Below are 23,338 nucleotides of genomic sequence, written 5' to 3'. Positions count from 1 at the left end.
TTTCGAATATAATTTTATTTTTATTTGTCGGATTAAAGAAAGAATTATCTACCTAAGCGAAAGGAGCTATCGTGGAACGCCTTCAAAGGAAATTGGCTAATATACCCTAATTATATGTGAGAGAACAAGAAAAGTTCATGCATTCAATCCGTTCATCGGAATTTGTAACCAGGTTAAATTATCAGAGTTAAAGAAATATTATCCGCTCGGCCACTAGTTTTCATTTAGAATATAACAAACCAAAATTTCACTCAAGTAAGCAGTAGTTGTGGAATGTGTGTCATTTAGAAATAACATTAAAATTAATTTTCATCACCTGAAACATTTATATTTATTTACATTGCCTTAACATGCACATTAAAAATTGGAATAATGGTAAAAACACTTATGAAAAGAATGAAACAAAGACAATTTCAAATTCGAATTGAAACCAAATTAAAAAGAATTTAATCAGAAATAACTAAAAAAAATTATGCATTTTTAACTACATTCAAGCTTTTAAAATAAGCTTGAATGAAGAATTTTAGCAGTCGAATTTCCGAAAATAAAACTTCTTTGATATTTGACCTCCAAGCTGTATTTGCACAGGAAAAAACCTGAAAACACAAACGCGTGTGAATCGAAGTAACAAATTATTCTTTTTATTTTCTCCTCTCAACAAGATATTTCCTAGAAGATACCAAATTTGCCAACAACACATGTAAATTCAAAACACGGACAATTTTCCCCAATGCATTAGCGGAATCCCTCAAAAGAACGCACTCCACGGGGTGTCATGAAACAGTCATCAAGCCTCAAGCGCTAGAATTCCTATCCCTGCCACCAGCGGCAAACTGTCCCGAGCCCCCAGTTGTTGTATACTTACTTCAGGACACATATGTCCCAGCCGCCGGGAAGACCTTAATCATTTCCTCCCTTTTACCTTCGTTTCGAAGAAAGCACAAAAGTTTATCCAAAGAACGCACACTATCTTGCTGTGACGCAGTAGCTTCTATCGAGCGGCTTCTTTTCCATGCACAAAGAACAGTCTCAGGTAAATAGGACTCAACAAGTAGTTCCAAAAATTCTGCAAATTTTCCCTTAGTTCTACCGAGGCTTTCGAGTGCCATAAGCTTGCTCTCAAGTTCAGCTAAGTTTCCTTTAATCCGACCAACAGCATTTTTCATTACTATGGAAAGTAGATCCCGTACATAAATCTGAACCAAAAATTCATGTCTGCCGAAGCGTTCTTTAAGTTGTGTAATCACCTTTGAATAGTTTTCTTTAGTTGGCGGAAAACTTGTTACCAGTCTTGACTCTTTAGAATCTGCTACCACACATTTTAACAGATATTGAAATTTGTCTTCATCCACAACAGAATCATCTTTGTGAATTTTTTCAAACTGGGACCAAAAGGCAAGAAAGTCTTTCGGTTCTCCACTAAATTTCCTCAATTCAAGTTTCGGAAGCTTGAATTTCCTTTTTTGCTCTGTTGTTATTCCTTCCGTAACCTAATTTCCCTTCTTTGCATTTTCTAACAGCGAACAAATCAAGCAGAACTTGTCACGGTATTCTTCTGCTTTCAAAAAATCTTCGGAATATTTGTCTTGAAAAGCATCATCACTAAGCAACAAATTCGAAACTTCTTCTTGAGTTGTTTATAAACGTATGGATTTGTCTTGAATCTGCCTAAACAACTTACTTTCGTCACTTTTTAAACTTTATAGTTTTCGATCTTCTGAGCTATATCGTTGCAGCATACCGTAAATGCTGTACTCAACGACTTTCGTTTTCCTTTCAAAACGTTTATATCCATATTTCATCCAAAAATATAAAGTAGCGGATGCCAGATTTACTATGTTCAACTCAGGGCTACAACGTGCAGGTTGCAAATTAAATAATCACAGCAGGGATTATTACTATAAAGATTTAATATGGATATCTCACACAAGTTACATTACTTTAACTAGTGCATACATATAACTGCATGAAAAGGGAATTTCCCCGCTTAGTTCGCAGTTAAAGAAAAATATAAGAACAATAAAAAATAGTCCAATAAAATGCGCGCTCCTTCTGTCGACTTCGCCCAGTCATTACGTAATCGTCTGTCTGCAGCAGCCGTCTCGAACAAGTAATGTGAATATCAGTCTGGATTTTTTAATGCGTGGAATTTCAAAACGTCCTTCAAAGAGAGTCTGAGATAAATTGGATAAGAGGAAGTAGCAAGAGGAATTAATATAGGAAAGAGTGAGACAGAGAAAAAAATATGTGAGGAAAGAGAGAGAGAGGGAAAAAAATTTGAGAGAGAAGAAGAAAGAAACCTGAAACAACTGTAACCCATCTTCACGATTGTAGCAGAACTTTAATAAGTATTCTTTAAGTATTCTTTATCATAAAGACCCAAGAGACAAAATGTAATCTGACAAAAATTTGTTAATTCAGATGATATCTGAAAATACAGTTCAGTCTCATTCATTACGATACTTACTTACATTTCAGTAAGCGTTTTATAGCACAAATATGACTATAATCCATGTATTTAATTTTATTTTATAAGAGTGAATTTAAAAGCTATTTTATTATTCTAAAGATTACATCGATCCAGAAGAGACGAAAATGTGTACTATGAAATAGATTCTATTCACCCAAAATACTAATATCTAAAGTTCATCACTACTTACAACATCTGTATTTGAAGCTGATTATATAAACCAGACGTTCCTAATTAAAAATAGGGAACGGCGATTAAAGGATCTGCATTAACATGAATCCTGTACGTTTATAGTTATTGTTATTAAACATAAGTGAATATTTCATTCAGGTTTCACAAAATGAAACCAGGAATAACATACGTTACGCAAGGCCAACTAGATATCTACAGGCCTGCTCCACCGATTTGTGACGTCACAATCGAAGGCGATCGTTCCGACGGTAGACGCAGCCGACTGTTTCATTTATGTAGTGCGCAGCGTTTTATTTCCAACACAAAAGTCAAGTCAAATTAATTTTTACAACTAATATTTCGAATTTTAGGAATAATAACGTACTATGTTATATCGTAATGATATTTAAATACTAAATACCGATTTATTAAACAGAAAATAAAAATAAGATTTGAGTGATATTGTAAATTTAGCAGAGCTGATTTAAATTAAACTGAAACATATCTGAACTTTTATACGGAAATAAAATGGACACAAAAATTATTTATAAAAATTATACGGTATGATAATATCAATGAAAATATAACATATGTAATGAACTAAACATGAGATGTTTTCATTTTGTAATAAAAAGAAAAAATATGTTAAAGCTCTCAGATGATTTTATATTGCTTAAATTATGAAGACTGATTTATACTGCTTAAATAGTAAACAAACATATATAGTATTTCATAATAAAATTAATATCAATTCATTAATTCTAATATAATATTGCTTTATAATTGTTTTTGGTGCAATGATATTGAAGCAAAATGAACTCTTTCTTTTCTTTATTCCCATAAAGATTTTTCAAGATTCAATCAGAGATCCTAAGATGCCTTTTAATAATAAATACACATGTGGATATTAAGTGAAATACATAAATCTTATTAATACATTAATATATTAAAAGTATATCTGAAGTTTAGTCTACATATTGAAAAAAGATTCATTCTAAAGATGTTTTATAGCAAAAACATTACACAGAATATTCAAAAATATATTTCAAGTTCTCTTAAAAAAAGCAAGATCATAACTATGCAATCAATCCCAATGAGCATCATATCATGCTCCGCTCCAAAAAATTCTTATGAAAGAAAATCTTATTAAAAATACACTCTTAATACATCTCATTAAAAATACACAATATTAAGCAATGAAAAATCCTGCGAGTCATTAAGATAGTATAAGATACTGATTAGCCAGTTGAAATTATCATTTCACGTCTGCAATAAGTTGTCATTTGAATTTTTTAAATATTAATAATGGAACATTATTATTGCAGACTCTGATGCGAGGTCCACAAAAATAAACTTCATAAACTTGAATAAGTTTCTACGACTCACTGATATTACAATATATCATCTATATCATTCTATATACCAAAATGGATATAGTTTACAGATGCTTAGTATTCAATTAATTTAGACATTCTTTTTTTTTCTTTTAAAAATATTTAAACTCTTTATACACCACATACTACTACATTAATTTGTATTGCTTAAATTAATTAGATTGATTTATACTGCTTAAATATTAAAAAGATATGTGATATTTCATAACAAAATTCATAAACATATTAATTTAAATAAAATTTTGATTTACATTTATAATTTTACATGCAATTCTATTGAAGCAAAAGCCTTTTTTTTTTTTCTTTCTCATAAAAACATTTCAACATTTTTAATCCAATATCTTAAGGTACTTTTTAATTATAAACATACAAGTGAACATTTTGGGAAATATATGACAAAAAAGTTTTATTTTAAAGATGTTTTAAAGCATGAACATTATACGAGAAATCTTGTAGCATATCCAAAAATATATTATAAAATTTCCTGAAAACAAAGTGAGATCATAACTATGCAATCTACCCCAAAGAGCACCATATCATGCTATAAAAAATTCTTATGAAAGAACATCTGATTAAATATACACTGTAAATTTATTTAATAATAGACAAATAGTAAAAGATGCATGCAGTATTAAGCAATGAAAAATCCAGCATATCATTACAATGTTATAAGATATTAATTATTAAGTTAAACATCATTAATTCACATCAACAAAAAGTTTGCCATTCAAATTTTTGAAATATGAATGCCAAAACAGGCTTATCATTGTAGCCCCTGATTTGAGGTCTACAAAAATAAACATGATTTAGCTAGTTGATTTGGCTTACGGCAAAGGATTTCAATTAATGTGCCTTGAACTACTACTTTTTTTTTTTTTTTATCCAATCTATTAATGCTTGACAGTCTGAATCTGATTTAAATCCAGGTGGTTGTTCCATATAAATTGGTTTATTCAAGTATCCATTTAAATATGCAGTTTTTACATCAAAAATCTTATTTTGTAGTTTTCGTAAACATCGTAATTTTCTTATTGATAGATCTTTCAACTAATTTCCAGACTTCATGAGCCTCCATTGAACTTAGTTCTTCTATCATTTCATACATCATACTACATAATCTTTTTTCATTGTTCTCGCTTGTCTTTTCTTCTGCTTTAGTTTTGGTAAAAATTGCTTTTAAATCATGACCTACAATTTGTTTATCTTAAAGCTTGTATAATTGAAGCTTGTATAATTGAAGCTATATCTTTCTCTTTATTACTTTTGATAATTTTAACAATAATCAACTTTAACGTCCTTCTAGTATGAGGTAAATTAATTTTTTATCTCTTATTTCATCCCAACTTGAATGCTTTTACTTTTCAGAATTACAGCTGTATTCATGTAAGCATCTACAGATTCGTTTTGACTCATTTTCAGCTGAGCTAATTCTTTCTACATTTGATATGAATATCTTCTGTTCTTGCCGCCATTTCATTTTTTATTTTCTCCCATCATTTCTTTGTATTCTGTTCATTCACATATTTTAACGCTTATGGAGCTGTCACAGTCTAATTCATTAGATTTCTTGCTATCGCATTATCATCCCATATTTCCCAAGTTTTTATTTCACTTTTAAAATTAACATCTTCCTTTTTGTTGGTTCATCAGCTTCTATCACACTTGTCAATATTTTCAAACTTAATTAACTTTTGATTCTATTTGATCATATAAGGTAATTATCAATTCTATTTGCCCGTATAAGGTAATTATCAGCCAGCCCGTTTGCCGAGATTGGAACTCCAGACCAAACTATCAGTTTTCAGCTATTTTACCACTCAGCCACTAATAGGCAGCAGCAAGTTTCTATGGCTCAGTTATGCACAGTTAGCAAATACTAATTATTTAACTTTAAAATTACATAAAAAATTCACCTAAATTCCAGAATTATTTAATTTACCCATTTTTCTTTTTTGGTCATTGGTTTCCTTTAAATTGTTATTTTTAACCTTACAGTAAATATTCTGCAATATATTGGAAATGCATGTGACACAACTTTTCAACAAATCATGCAATGATTTGCCACATTCACAAATACTATCATTCCAAATAATCCTGTTTTCAACTTTCTCTGTGATGAGACTTATTAATACAGAATGTTGATTTTTTGATAAAATATATAATTTCTCATACATTTCAGATATTAGGATTAAAAATATTTTAAATGCTGAGGTATTAATGAAAAGCACGAATTCTGTTGGCCAAAATAAACCACCTCAATCAATAGCAGCTAAGTACGCAAAATCTTCCCAATATTCAACTATCATTTCTTTGTCAAGAATTAATTTTTTCCTGGAGAGATTACAATTTATATGCTTCAATACAGATCTACAAACATATCCAGAAATGTAAATTAGACACATTGTATCTTTTTCTGTAACATTAACATCGTTGGATTGATGCAAAACATCACCAAATTCCTTATCAATAAGTTGATCATCATTAAAATCTTCAATATCATTACAAGAAAAATGTTGTAAAATAAATGAACCTTTCTCAGAAATTGCATTTTAAGCAAACTAATTAATTTTAGTTTTCTTTCCGACTCTATAATCTGCTGTAAGGATACATTATAATTACAGCTACTCATTTGTTGAAATTGACCAAAACATCCCTCAAGGTCATCTGTCTGAAATTTTCCTGAAGGAATAAAAGGTAATTTAAATTCTTTTAACAAATACTTTGAAAGTTCATTCAATGTTGCTGTTGTATGGAGAAGAGCAACTTGGGCTTCTTTTGACAGTTTCCCCAATTTGTGACTTACAATTTTTTGTTGTTGGGCAAAAATCGTTCCATGATATAAGCCACGAACAAAACTGTGATAAACATTCTAAGCTTTTATCTTCTGTTGTCCTTATAGGCTGCATAAATACATCTTGAAACTGTAAGGCCTCTTTAGAGTGTTTAACATTCACAATTTTCCACCACTTTAAAATTACATCAATAAAATGTTTAGTTCTTGAGACATCTTTTCCATACCGAGTTCTATTATTCTGCAATTCAATTTGCAGAGCAGCTAAAGTCTTTTCATCAAAAAGTTTAATAGCAGTACTTACATTCTGTTCCTCTATAGAAGACGGAAATAAAACTTTCCTTGATAAAGTTGGAGCCATTTTAATATTATCGTTTTTTTCTATTTTATACAATTTTTTTAAATGTAGAACACTGGAATTGTAAACAATATTTGAGTTTTCAAATGACGGTATAAAAAATGTTTGGTTTGAATCGTTCTGATTGAACCAGTTGTTTCGTATAGATTTTGATAAATGAACTGGCTTTAGTGTAGAATTGGGTGCCCCTTCAATTGGCGACATTTTTTTAAAAATTTTGGCAATGAAACCTCACTTCTGGTTACCACAATAGTTTTAAATTTGTTTTAGCTTCCTGATTTTATTTAAATGAAAATAGATTGATGTGTACATGGACATATTTAAGGCGCAATGTCTAGTTTGTGCAATTCTAGGATGTTTTTTAAGTAAAAACAGATCGATGTGTACATGGACACAGATCTTATGCAATTCTTCGACTTCTTATTTTGGTTTTGTGTAGTGGCCATCTTGAAATTGTGACTTCCTGGCGCCGATCTTGGCGTCAAGAAAGAATCGCCAATAAACGAGGGACACCCAATTGTAAACTTTTACCAATGAACTGTATCAAATAATGTAAATATCAGAAGATTATGCATGGTAGGGTTTATAAATGAGGATTTTAATGCACCACCACAAAGCATTTTGAACATATTTCTGTTAATTCTATTATTGTCTTATATTAGAGTTATGATTCGATAGCCACAAGACTGTACATGGTCAATTACTTGTTTTGTAAATATTAATAATTGATGTGATGATAAGTTTTTTTGCGGGAAACATTGCTACAATATCTCTGTATTTGCTAATACAGCTTATCATAAATGTTTGCAGAGTTGTGGCCTCCATCTGCGAATTATCCGAAAAACCTAAAACACGACCACTTTTATACGAAACTTGTGATTTTATATATATCACATCTAATAATAAATTGACAATTTTTTCAGAATCATTTAAAATTTCACATTTTTTTTTTTTTTCAAATACATCCAGTGACTTGTTTGTAATTCAGAATCTGCTTGGCCAATTTTCAGAGATAACTTCCTTAAGTATGACGGATGAGGCAATATAAAATACTTACTGTTACGTATAATATTGTAGCTGTTTGGATTACAATAAAATATATAACAAGACCAGGCAAAGAATTCTGCACTATACGAATGCTGTTTCATTTGCATTAATTGAATCTGTTCATACAAAAACTTAAATTTCTCAGAATGTGGATTATTTTCTGTTTCTGCACATTTCAACAGTAGTTCTGATATTTTATCTAAATTTAAATTGCAGTCATCATGAATATCAGAAGCAGAAAAACCATCCAAATGGCTAATCACTGTCTCAAGTTTAAACCATTTATCACATAGTTTTTCTTCTCCAAATATCCATTTGAACTTTTCAATGGGAATTTCATTTTCATTGAAAAAAACTCTTACATTTAAATCGTCCAATATTTTTAAAGATACAAGCACTTTTGAACAGTTTAAAAATTCTAATTTCGATAGCCAAAAGGTCTTACCTTTGGTTATGAATATCCATGAAGAGGGAAGATCTATTTTTCTTGCAAAACAATTACTAATGCCGTTCCATCATCACGAACAGCTTTATCTTCTCGAAAGACACATTTTTTCTTCAAAATGCTTAATGCATACACTACTGTGTTTGCCCGCTACAAAATCTTTGCGATTAATATTTTTTATCCATTTCTGAGACAGTACAGGATACGAAGGAAATTTGAAAGTCGTTGAACATGTTCGACACATGTTCATTACTGCTATCGTAATTTGATCGGCATTTAGGTACACTACACTTTCTTGGCATTCTAAAACACACTTTTTCTTATAAATTCAAATTCACAATATAATATTTTACTTTCCGGTAAAATACAAAATTTTTCAGAAGAAAAAACACATGTAAACAATTATCCCACTAGCACTAGTCCTACGGCGAAGCAATGTCAACTTACAAAATTGAAGGACTAAGATTATGACGTCAGATCATGTGATCATCAGATTGGAGCAGGCCTGTAGATATCTAGTTGACCTTGCGTTACGTCGCTGTGTTTTTCTCCTCATCTTTTAGTTTCTTGAATCTGGCTCTTTCTAATGGGAATTGGTAAATAAATGTGTTGTTACTTGAAATTGTTCCATTTTGTGAAAAGTTCTGTTAAATGTTACTACGAGAACGAAATTTGTTGAAAATACGTTCTTCTCCCAGATTGTGTAAATATGTTTTAAGAAATTTTTAAAAATTGTCTCTTGTTTGTGTCATTAAGGTATGTATTACTGTTTTTCTTATAGAAAGGAAGGGAATAGAAGAGTGTGTCAAGAATAAGTGTATCAGCGAACAGATATACTTCTCATTTAATTTTGAAAACACATTTAATCAAAGCGAGTACAAAGAATAATATTACTCAGTACTGCTTAAAGCACTTTGCTTTTGAATAACAAAATTATTTATTATTTGTCATGTGCATTGTCAAAAATTAAAAGTTTTTTTGCGAGTTTTATGCTTTTTAATAAGCTATTTATGCTACAAACTGACTAGACCAAAAATAAATGTATAAATAATTCGAGAAGAAATTAGTAGAAAATTTTGAATCGAATTGGCGCGTTTTTAAGAATTGCACATACTCGGTATCCATGTACACATCGACCTATTTTCGGCTAAAGTGCAGAATCGCTCACTTGTTTGTTTGGCGCGTTTTAACTTGTTCACTTGTTTGTTTGGCGCGAGTAAGAAGAATTGGATTTTTGTCAATTTTCTTTGACTTTTAAAGTGAAAATAGGTCGATATGTACATGTATAAAGTCAAGGGAGTGTGCAGTGCCATTTTTGTGCAATTCTGGGATGCTTTTTTAAGTGAAAATAGGTCGACGTGTACATGAATACCGAGTATGTGCAATTCTTAAAAACGGGCCAAGCAGTGGTCGATTCTACACTTTTCCCCTATTTTCACTTAAAAAAAGAATCTAAGAATTGCACAAAAATAGCATTGCGCACTCCTTTGACTTTATCCATGCACACATTGACCTATTTTCACTTAAAAAGTCAAATAAAATTGACAAAAATCCAATTCTTCTTACTCTTGTAAAAGGCGTCAAACAAATAATTGGGCAATCCTGCACTTTACCCATTAACTTTGATTTCTAATTGTAATACATAGAACAATGTGAAAATTTTAAATAAGTAACGGACAAAATGACAACGTCACGTGCAAAGCAAGGGAAATTAGTGCTTATAAAAAAAAGGTGACAAAATATTTTCGTTTTTTTCTTTGTCTGTATTGTCCTATCTTTATCTATTTTCAGATTTGCATAAAAATATTTGGTAATTATAAAATTATTACAGTACAAAGTCCGGACTTGTACAGACTTCGGCGATTACATTTCCGTATTTGGGATTTTTCCGGATATTAGGTCATCAATTTAAATCTGGTAAGATAGCATGCAGAAATTATACAATTAAAAATATGAAATCGTAATTTATGAAATAAAGAACACTTATAATCAAAATTTACAAAATACAAAGGATATCAAAATTTACACAAAAAAGTTTAATATTTATTTGTTTACTTTATTAAACATTTCTTTCAATGTAAGTAGTTTAAGTTGCTTCCACAAAAAATTCCTTTTTTAGTTTTTCTTATGTCATATAGAGTTGACTTTCCAATGCCATACTCCTCCATAATTTTGAGACGGATTTGCCTTTATCCATTTTTTGCAGCAATTCCACATTTTGTTTAATAGACATCAAAACATGGTTTCGCTTTGTAGATCCTTTGGCAGCTCCAGAATTGGAAACTTTTCGACATAATCAAAAGTTCAAGCTTAGTTTTTATAAAATTGCCGTAATAATAACATTCTGCAAAAAATAACAAGATGGATCGAATTAGAAGATTAGAAAGCAGCACAGTCTGCTAAATTAACTGAAATGCCTTAGAATCAGTCAAGATAATTTTAGCCTAGCTTAATAGCGTCCTTTGTACATTACTGGCTGTGTATCACAAGATTGGCAACGAAAGCCAAGTTATTTTGCTAAATTTTGTCTTGCTCCTATTGCGAACTGAATTAAGCCTAAACTGTATTAGTTATTTACCATACCTACATTTATTTCTTGCACATGCTTAAAACTAATATGAGTCCTGAATAAATAAACCCCCACATATACTAAAGGCTTTATTTAAGGACGACGCTAGATACCACCTGGTGCAGTCTCTACAGGTTCTAAATTCTGCTACAAAGAGCTTTTCTAAGTTTTAAATTTGCACTGTGCCTAAACTTTGGATCCCAGTGCCTTCCCTAAATCATAAAAAACTTCTCATACCTTAATTTTGCCGCTTCGTTCTTCCCCAAATTACAAAAATTTTGTCTTCCCGAAATTTTGCCGTCCGGTGCCGACATATTCTGCCGCCGCTTTTGGGTTTATGGTTAATAACATATCAGTTATTCTTAATTAAAATAGCACTAAATCTTTTGGCCTATGAGTTTCAGTGACAAAATCTATTTTTAGCATAAGAAAAGAAATGTTTGTTGAATTTTTCCTCATCAACATTTCTAGAGAATTTAAAAATCTATAATCATCGCCAAGCATAATGTTCGCATAAAAGGTTGCCATACTCTTGTTATTCTATTCCCAATATAAAAAAAAAAAAAGTTGAGACATTCCTGCATGAGTTATTACTGAAGCTGTCATGTATTGATAAACATGCGGTGATGAAAGCAAAATATAATAAATAATGACTCGCCAAGTCGGCATCAGGGGTATAAAATAGATGAATGTTTCGGTTTGAGATGTATGCCAAGCAGATACTCAGCTGCGGAGTCAAGTTATTAATCCCACAAATTTATGCTTACGTGATTGTTTTTCCATAACGAGGTATTTTATTTACTGCGTAAGTGAAATTAAGAATTGAAAATTTTATGTGAAAATCTCCGCATGTTTTATTATGGAATGAAAAATCAAATGTGCATGCATAAAGCATGTAAAAAAAAAAGTCTGTGGCTTTGAGGTCTGGATTATAGATCATTCCGGATAATGGACGTCCAGATTTCGGACTTTGTACTGTATAATAAGTTAAAGAAATATCAAAACTGCTAAAATTTTTGGTCATCCCTCTGCTGCAGGTCCCCACAGTTTAAGAAACCCTGTTCTAAATTGTGAACTCTGATCTTTTTGTTTGGAGATAGAAAGTATTATTTCTGAGATTATTTTTGCCTGTATAGTTAATGCTTTAAATTCATATGAGCATTCTAAAAACCATTGTAAAAATCATTGGCATTTCATAGTTCATCGTTTACAGTTAGCTTTAGAAAATTCGGCTAATCTTTGGAATATGGTAACTGGTAGTTTGGCGACATTTTGGTAAGGTGATAAAGGTTACTAGCTAGGACTTTAGCAGTGTACATGGATAAAGTCAAGAGTGTGCACAATGCCATTTTTGTGCAATTCTGGAATGTTTTTTTAAGTGAAAATAGGTTGACGTGTACATGGATACCATGTATGTGGAATTCTTGAAAACGTGGCAAGCAGTTTGCGATTCTGCACTTTCTCCCAATTTCGCACCTAATCTTTGTCATGATTAATTTAATTTTTTTTCCATAAAAGTTCTAGCATAAGCGTAATTTGGCTAGCAGATTGTTAGAAAAAAATGTTGAGTAAAAAAAAAAAAAAAAAAAAAAAAAAAGCCTTTACTTTGTGAAAACAAAATGTCGTCCAGACAAAAACTAGCAGGTTGCTGTAGCAGGGTTGGTTGCCACATTTTTGCCCAAAAATTGCCAAGTTACCATAATCCAAAGATTAACCAAAAATTCAATAGATAACATTCATAAAATAAATAATTTTGAAGTAAATCATATTTTTTAAACAGATTATATGCTTTTTATTGCCAGGATTAAATGATATTCTTAAAGATCTGTGCATTGAAATATTAAAAATCAGCATCATACTATTTCATTCACATTAAAAAAAAATTAGTTTACTTGCAAAGGTCAGTTATTTATTCATAAGAATAATTTATGTTAAAAAATAGTATTTTAATGCTTTGTTTTTTCAAATAATATATCTTTTATCTATTCATAGGGATGGATATGTATGACGAATCAGTGCCTTCTCTTCTAAACATTCCATGGGCTGATGTTCTGTTTTGCTACGTTTTTCCTCGGCTAAGTGTCAAAGATCTGTTCCGGTTACGAGCTGTAAGTAAAGAACTGAAGTTGTTGGTAACAGAATACTTAAAACTAAACAAAACTTTGGATTTTTCATCTGTGAGTCGAACTGTATCACTTCAAACCTTTCTTATTTTCACTGATGGTGCCAAAAATTTAAGGTTCCTTGATCTTAGTAGTTGCAAGTGGCTAAACGGTGCTGCTCTTGATCCAGTATTGGAGTCAAATAAAAATATATACCATCTTAACATCAGCAATTGTTCTTCAGTTTCAAATAATAGCTTGCAAGTTTTAGCAATAAATGCATCAGGTTTAAGATCATTAAATTTAAGTAACTGCCATTGGACTAGTTCAGCTGCTGTCATTTCAATTGCCTTGAACTGTCCAAAGCTTGAATATGTTGATTTAACAAGTTGCTGGGAAGTCACGGATGAAGCTGTATGTGAACTGGCCATTAACTGTCCGAAGTGAGTTACTTTTTTTCTTATATACAGTAAAAAGCATTATGTAATAATACATAGTATTAATCAGTACTGTTTTATACCAGAATTAAAATCTTGTCATTTTTATTTAGTAGCAAAATTTTGTTAAGTAATAGATCTACTTAAATTGTTAGAATTTTTATATTATTTACTAGCCTAGTTAATTGCCTGAAAATAAGTGATTGCAGAATCAACTTTTAGTGAATTAATTTAATTCTATGGGAAACTATTTCAAAAATTTAGTTATAAAGGTTTGCAACTTGACATCCTTTAGAGATTTCATTGCACTTTTATGATGATTCTGCTGTGTTATTTCTTTCAACTTACACACTTTACAGTACTTGACCATAAGCTGTTCTGCTGCCATAACAGAATTAGGTTCCAGACTTGGTAAATGAAAAATCTCTGTAATAGCTAATAGTATGCTAGTATGTTTCAATCACACCAATTAATGCATATTGGTGTGAATATACAAATAATACATATTTGTGTGAAGAAATAATAAATATTTCACTGTTATACACAGCGAAAGATTTATTATTATAGAAGTATTTAATTAATGTTTAATGTTGACTTCTGTAGGACAACTTTGAAAATTTTATTGCAAAACTAATGAGTAATGCATTTTGCTTCAGACAACTGGGTATTTATATTCTATTAGCATTTCACAACACAGAATAATAAAACAGCTTGCTGCTTAAAAATACACATTAGTTTTGCAATAAAATTTTCAAAGTTGTCCTACAGAAGTCAACATTAAACATTAATTAAATACTTCTATAATAATAAATCTTTCGCTGTGTATAACAGTGAAAGATTTATTATTTCTTCACACAAATATGTATTATTTGTATATTCACACCAATATGGCATTAATTGGTGTGATTGAAACATACTAGCATACTATTAGCTATTACAGAGATTTTTCATTTACCAAGTCTGGAACCATAATTCTGTTATGGCAGCAGAACAGCTTATGGTCAAGTACTGTAAAGTGTGTAAGTTGAAAGAAATAACACAGCAGAATCATCATAAAAGGTGCAATGAAATCTCTAAAGGATGTCAAGTTGCAAACCTTTATAACTAAATTTTTGAAATAGTTTCCCATAGAATTAGATTCATTCACTAAAAGTTGATTCTAATAAAATAATAAGTCATCAAAACATCTCCAACAAGGTTTCAGAAAAATCACAAAGTTGCTGAATTATTATTAAAAAAAAAAGATTTTTAAGTAAAATTGACATCTTTGGATGATCTTTTTGCAGATTTTAACCTTTTCAGAATAATTTAGATGAAGTATTGGGGGGGGGGAAGAAATGTTTTGGAATTAAAAAAAAATACATTTAAAAAAGTTTTTTTTTACGTTTTAAACATTGATTAAATTGTCCAAAATTATTCTAAAATATATAAACATCCTCTGTGTAATCATTTTGTAGAATACGCACCTTGCTCTTACTGTCGTGTAAAGCATTGGGGAATATTAGAAAATGTATGCAACTGAAAGAAACTACTAAGAGAAGAAAATTAATATTTGTGATTTTGGCAGTTGAGAATATTCAAATATTAGTTGCAAATTTGTGGGCAATTTAAAAGATCTAATTTAAGAGATAATGGACTATAAATTTCTCAAAAAATGCACCACTGAATTTCTTTTGTCATGCTCTTTTTAAATGTAATACTTTTTCTTTTGAATGTAGTAATCGTTTGTGGGGTCATTAAATAAACTACTGTATTATAATAAAGGAAAATATGTAATAACTGAGAATTTTATAATGGTATTGCAGTTTATTTATTTATTTATATATTTTTAAATCTTTGATTTATTTTGATGTCTTATAATTGTTAGGTTTCAATGTTTTAATGTTAATATTTATAAATCTGTAGGCTAAAATTCCATAAGCGGGGTAAGTTGGCGCCAAAGTATTTTGGCCTTCAAAATTTAGAGAATTTTTTAGGCGCACTAAATGAAAGCACTAAAATGTGATTTTGGTTGATCTTTACATTATGGTAACTTGGCGGTTTTTTGGCGAAAATTTGGCGACCAACTCTCCTACAGCAACCCTCTATTTTTTTTCCCCCGCCGCCATTTTGTCTTCACGAAGTAAAGACATGTTTCTTTTCTTTTTATCTCCTGAACACTTCTTCCAACAATCTACTAGCCGAATTACACTTATGCTAGAAATTTTATGAAACAAAACTGCTTAATCATGACAAATATTCACTGCAAAATTAGGAAAAACTGCACAATACCATCCTCCTTACGCATTTTTAAAATAACACATACACATAAACCATGTACACGCCGACTTATTTTTACTTAAAAAAAATATCCCAGAATTGCACAAAAACGGCATTGCGCACACTCTTCACTATATCCATGTACACTGCTTTTTTCTCATAAATCAGAAAAATTTCACAAAAATACATGACAATTTTCTCAATCTTTAAACCCGGTAAAAAGAACATATATGAAATTACATGATCGCGAAAAAGTATTTACCCTTTACAAATATGAACATTTCCACATATAAAATAAATAAAATATCCAAAAACTTTTACCTCTAAATCATCTATTACATTATACACGTCACCAACGAATTCATACATGAAGCATTACAAATATTTAGTATCAAATATTTAAATTATTTCCATGCACGTTTATTTCAACTTAAATGTATACCAAATTCCTACAAGCATAAAATTCACAAAATAACTATCATTTCATTAAAATATAATTAAATTCAAAAACACTAGTTAAAATATAAATGAGCACATACATTAAATTAATAAAAATTACCTTACAATCCTAATTACTTTAAACTAAATCACTGCTAATAACAATTTTCCCAATAATACCAAATTCCTTTCCACCTTACATTTACAACAATGCATAAAAATAATATCCTCAAATAATTAAAAATACTAACTTACCTAATCTTCTTCAGAATCTTGATTACGTGGCGGATACACTTTTCTTCCTTCTGTATCAGAATCTTTAAAATCATACATATCTTTCAAAGCAAGATACCAGGTAAAATAAATAACATAATAAAACACCTTTATTTCTCTCTCGCACAACCTTAAAAAACATTTCTTACTATCCTTTTCAATACCACTAAATACCCATTTCGAATTCACTTTACTTACGGCCATGGGATCCAAAAATTCACAAACACTATTTCACACAACACAGAATAAAGCCAAATACAAAATTCCCAGATTTTTCCCGATTAAAGAACAGTAATTCGTCCATTAATATCACATGACATATCCCATGATGTCTCATTTCCCTCACACAAAATAATGCGTAATCAGAACTGAATACTACTCACATTCTTAACAAAGTCTAACTAACCTAATCTTCTTCCGAATCTTCCTTACATGGTGGATACACTTTTATTATGGATTCAATAAAATTACTGAACGATTTTTTTTCCAAATTTGATAGAATTTGATAAAAAAAAATTCTCTTTATCACATCTACAATTCACTTTAGACAGCGCCATACAATCCCAAAATTATTCAACCCTACTTCACACAACACACAATGAAGCTTAATACAAAATAATATACATCCACAGATACTTGTCCAAATTCCCCCCTTTTCCGATTAAAGAACCGTAATTCGTCCATTAATATCACATGACATATCCCATGATCTCTCATTTCCCCCACACAAAATAATGCCTAATCGGAACTGAGTACTGCTCACATTATTATTAAAGTCCCAGGTAGTAACCTTTATCGCCTCCAAAATGTCGCCAAACTACCAGTTACCATATTGTAAAGATCAACCGTGATTTTTAAACGTAAACAGAATAGTAACTTTTAAGTTTTGCAGTAGTGAAACGCCGTTATTTTATGTAAACAGAATAGTAAAATGAGATGATAAAATACTAGATGAGTAAAACAAAGTCCAACAGCTTTGCAAATAAATGCATAGTCCTATATATATGTAATTCATCATAAAATAGTAGAATGAACAATTCTTGTAAATAATTATTGAGTAAATAAATGTATACACTTATCAGATCAAAGCACTGCGAAATCAGTTTTAAACGTAAACAGAATAGCAAATTATGCGTATTCAGCGTCATAAACTAACTAAAATATTCAAGTTACTAAAATCGTCGTGGAATTCAACACACTAAACAACTTTCGTTCAAAGCTTTAAATATTCCACATTTTTCGATTGCCACATGCAAGAAACAAAACTAAAAAAAAAATTAACTAAATAAAATTAAATGAAAACATTCATAAATTATAAACTTCATGTCATATAAAATCCAGCATTATCCCACTAACAACAGCTTAACCTTCTGCAAATATTTATATAAATATAATATTAAACATATATATAACAATAATATTAAGCAGTAAAACTTTTAAAAACAAACACAGTATTGCAAAATTAAATTAAAAAAAAATCTGGCTACACTAAATTCGCGCTCTTACAGTTACCGAAATAAAGCTCTAGATTTGCCACAAGAAAACGTACAGCCGGAAACCACAACCAAATTAAAATCGCTCGAAATAAAAAACTCTCGCCAAGCTTGGCGCTCACCCCGATTATGGATTTTAACCAATCTGTATTTATTTAGGAGTAACAGAAGCACATTTGATACCATGGTATGTTAATTTAGAAGTCAAACAACAAAAATCAGTGTTGTATTTTCAAATTTTCACAGGACTAGTTTCGGTGGTTTTACTGAACCATCATCCTCAGCTGCAAAAGCACAAAACCATCGAAACTAGTCCTGTTGTTCAGCGTGTTATTGTATCTTAACCATGGTATGTTCTTATTGAAGCAACCACAGCAGCTGGCTACCAAAATTAGTAAACTTAATTACCAAATATGTAATGTACAAGTTTTAAATGTTGCCAGAAGCCAATGTTGTGGCTACTTGAATGAAGAAGTTCCTATACCATTTACATATAGGAGAGATTTATAGTGTTACATATTTTTTCCCTTTAAATTTTGTTTAATTTTTTTCAGATATATGTATTTTTATCTTCCTTATGTAAAAAACTGTATTTTTTCTTTTAGGTTACAATATTTATCTGTTTCTCGCATTTATGGTATAACAGATAAATCGCTTATAGTATTTGCTCAGAAATCTAAATGCTTAGAAAATTTAAATTTATCTGGATGTTGGAGAATTAGTGACTATGGAATAAGGTAAATATGTTTCATATAAAAATAATCACAAATGTTTATTAAATAAATATATTCTTATTAGATGTTAGTCATTCTTACAAGTGGTGTTTGTGGTAACAATTACAAATTTATGTGTTTTGTTCTTCTGCAGAAGTAAAGCTTTGCAAATGAATAAAGTACATAAATTAGTGCAATAAAAATACAGCTTTTAAGTAATGTGTATTACATAAAGCAAGCTGTACTGTAAAACTAAATGTGGGGCAACACAAATAGAATTAAAAAGAGTTAATTCAGTTGTCAGAATATACATCAGTTCATCTGGCCAGACTATTCTGTTATTTATTTTTTAGCTTATTAATTTTAATATTTCAGTAAAATGTTTGTGTGTGGGCTATTCTAAAATTTTGTGGGCAGAGATTTGGCTTCATTATCAGGTCATTATTCATCATTTTAGAATTATTTCAGGCTGATTCATATTATTTTCAGTTGTTTTCATTGATTATATAAAACCAACTTGCAGAAAATTGCTGTAAAAGTTTTCTTATCCAGAAAGTTTATACTTCCTGAAATCTGTAAGTTTTAATTAAAGGAATGTTTTTGAAGGTTTTTAATTTTTTTTGTGCTTTTCCATTCATTTAAATTTTCAATTATCTTAGTTGGCTTTTCAGTTTAACAAATACTTTAATATTGTGAAATAATATGAGACATCCATAAAATGATAATTATATGTGATTTGTTTAACCAAATGAAAACCGATTGCCTTTTTCAGCTGTTATAATTATACTTTTGTCATTTAAATTAGCATATGTTTTATAAAATATTTATAAGGCAATATTGTTAATATTGACTTCTGTTGAACAACTTTGAAAATTTAATTGCAAAACTAATTATGTAATGCATTTTGCTTCAGACAACTGGGTATTCATATTTTGTCAGCATTTCATAACACAGAATAATAAAACAGCTTGCTGCTTAAAAATAATTATATTCTAAAAGATTTTACTTTACTTGTCTTTCACAGTTTGTTTGATGTTGAAAATTTCTGTAGATTCTTCAATATTGCTTTTTGGGATTTTCATAGCTTTCAGGCTGAAAATCAGAATTATAGTGGTTTATGTACTTATTTTTTTCTGTTAATCATATATTATTTTCTTAATTAGTTTGAATAATTATTTACTGTGCATTATGTACTTTGAAATATGCATTTGTTTCTAATATGTGCAGCCATAAATCATTATTAACTGTACATTTGGAAAGAAATATGATTATTCATAAAATGGGAGAGGGGATTCTTGCTTTATTTCCTGCCCACTGTTGAATTTATTTTTTAGCCTGTTACAAATCTTTTAGACATTTCTAGGTTTTATTGAAAACTTCTCTTCCAAAGTATTGTGTTTAAAGAATAAACTGTTTTTATGTCCTTAATTCTACAATATTTTGTACTGTGAGTCATTAAGAATTCCATAATGTATTAAATTGTGTTGTGCATAATGTATATATGGAAGCTCCAAAATGATTTCCCAAATCATTCTTCTTGTGAACTGCTGGAGTTCTGTAAAATGCATTTCAGTAATATATGGTTAATCTAATTTTAAAAATCTGGTCTATCAGTAGCACTTCCATTTTTATTTGGATCTGTACTAGTACAGACCATGCTGACTATTAGTAAAGTGGAATATTTTCTGGGACATGTATTGAAGTGAGTGTGTGCTAAATCTGCATAATCTGCATCATCCTAATCATACAGGCACACATGCTTGCAAACAGTGTAATACCTTCTTTGAATGAGCTCATTAAAAACAGAAATATAGATTGCAGCTCTTTAATGTAGTATAATGGTTTAGCAGCTCTCTTGATTCACATCTGGAATATTGTATCATAATCTTTGTGTAATTGGTGATTCAAAATCTGTGTACATTCTGCCTGTACGTTATGTGTTATATTTAAGCTGTGCCATATATATAAGCTGTGTTATATGCTCCCTAGGATATCAACTAAAAACGTGTACACACAATGATCTGACCTTTATTATTGTTATAGTCATAAAACTCTAAAGTCATTAGCTCTGTTAACAATATGTGGTTATATTGTTAACAGAGCTTGTTAGAGCATGAGAATTGTTAATAATATACAATAAATAGTTCAGCCCATCTAATTCAGCAAAATCATTGACGAAATGTCACTTTAGGTTTGCTTCACTATGACTGATTAGTTCTTAAGTCAAGTTGGCATAAAGTTAACAGTTAGAACATTTAGACAAAATTCTTATACAAGTGCCTGTGATGCAGCAAGGTCTGATTGCCATCTGTGTTGGCCTAAGTTGTCTAAAGTTTGGCCTATGCCATTTGTGTCTTGATTTACCCTTGCATGCACACCCCATAAGAGACCACAAGGCGCAGCAGACAGTGCCGATTTTGGTATGCATACAAACGTAAATTATTACTTGTATTCTAAAAGGTGGGATTGATGAGAAAATTAGATAAAGAAGCATCTGTAAAGACACTGTACACTCACTATCGGTCTGGTCATTATTAATTATTTTATTTTAAAAAATAAAAGAAAGATTCTTTTTTTTTTTTTTTTTTTTGGCTGCTTAATTCTTTGACAACAATCATGTCTGGCATGTGTTGTTTATTAGTAATGTGTAAATAGATTTTGAAGTGTCCCAAATGTCACAAAATTATGGTCACTTCAAAATGATTTTAGACTATAAAGTGCAAATTTATATACTTGAATATATTGGGTTGTCAGCAAAATGCCATTTAAGATCACAATAAAAAAAATTTCTCCAGATTTTTTAAAACCTTGTTAATTTATTCTGCTATATTGTTTTCATTCGGTACTACTCTTCTCCAATGTTCTGAGAGCTTTATGATGTTTTGAGAGTATAGGATGGTGGTTTGCTGTGAAATACATTTGTCAGATAAGACTTTTTCCTCTTTAAAAGACTTGAGTTTTTTTCTGGTGCAAAGATTTTTCTAAGCACTGGAACAAGAAATAGTCAGATGATAAAGTCCAAAGAAAACAGTGGGTGCCAAAGAACATCTCACTGAATACAGAAACTTTCTTTAAGCCTACAATGAAATATCAGGTCTGGCATTGTTGAGGTGAAACACGGTGACCTCACAACTGGTAAGTTTGGGACATTTTTGAACTGACTATTGTCTTCAGTTCTTCTACCTGATAAAGGTATAATAGCAGAGTTTGCTGTTTGATCATATGGAAGGTCGCTGGAAAAAGATAACTTTGTTGTTTTTAATCCATTCAGGTTGACAGCGAAAGCTTTTGTGGATGGAACCATGGCTTTGCTGCATCCTGTGATCTACTTTCTATTCTCCCATTCTATTTTTGTGCTATGGGTTTATATAGAATTCAGGATTCATCACCTGTAACTATCTTCTCAGAAATGGCTCACTTTCCAGTCTATGCAGCAACTGATCACACGCAGAGATGGTGTTGAGCTTGTTGTACCTAGATAGCTCGTGGGTTTCCAAAATTGTATACCTTCTTTTCTTGCTCATTTGCTCCACTTGCTAGTGCATTATTGATTTGAGAAGGCTAAGGGTCTCTGGAACCTCTCAAACAGTGCATCAGGAGCTCTTATTTGGTCATCATCTGCTGTGGAATGCCATTCAGACCTTGCTTGGTTTTTTAAGATCAGGTCTCCTTCTCCAAATCTTCAGGACCAATAGTTCTCTCTCCATCTTTTAGTAACATTATCCTTGTAGATGTTATAAACTTCATTTACAAAGTCAGCATTGTTAACTTTATTCTTTTGAAACAGTGAGCACAATATGTTCTCATTGCCCATTTTCAGCACTATCTAAAAGAAATTAGTGTGGCTAACACAACATACGAACAATGCATTTTCAATGCATGAGCTGGCAGGTGCAGTAAGTTGATTCAATGAAACATCCATGAATGTGCAAGACAAATATCTAATAGTGAAGTTGAAGATTCCTATTCGATAGAAGAATGGAACTGGAAAGAAAGAGAATATGTTGCAGATATGAAAACAGTTTACTGAAACCAGGTATCAACTCCAGTGTTCTGTGAAGATTCTTTGAATATTTAACAAACCTCTCTGAGAAGAATACATCTTTAAAATGGTTTCATTGATTTTCTTTGATGATTGAAATGGTTGAAAGAGAAACATATCTATATCCAAATCAAGTGACAAATACAAATAAAAAGCACTCAAAACAAAATGAAGGGTTTTAACTAAAATTTGAAAAATAACAGGCCTGTTTTATATATATATATATATATTTGATATTTTGGCAGTCAGGCACATCAGTGAAGCTTGGTATCAAAATCTGGACATGGCTGAGTGGCTGACAGCAAAAATGATGACACTGACAGATTTCATTTTTTA

At 30.5% G+C, this 23,338-nt stretch overlaps 1 pseudogene across 1 annotated transcript in view; it reads left to right on the top strand.

Annotated features, from left to right (window-relative positions):
• Positions 1 to 9,176: 9,176 nt before the first annotated feature.
• Positions 9,177 to 23,338, top strand: part of LOC146999547 (uncharacterized) — a 30,034-nt pseudogene continuing 15,872 nt past the window's right edge. Inside the window, exons 1-3 of the transcript XR_015038240.1 lie at positions 9,177 to 9,272; positions 13,238 to 13,790; positions 18,853 to 18,984. The product of XR_015038240.1 is annotated as an uncharacterized LOC146999547 (transcript). The remainder of the gene's footprint in view (positions 9,273 to 13,237; positions 13,791 to 18,852; positions 18,985 to 23,338) is intronic.

This window comes from Stegodyphus dumicola, chromosome 1, assembly GCF_044657685.1.
Source record: "Stegodyphus dumicola isolate Sdum_Otavi_A_Nest chromosome 1, ASM4465768v1".
Taxonomy (NCBI): domain Eukaryota; kingdom Metazoa; phylum Arthropoda; class Arachnida; order Araneae; family Eresidae; genus Stegodyphus; species Stegodyphus dumicola.
This window is presented reverse-complemented; position numbering and strand designations above follow the sequence as displayed.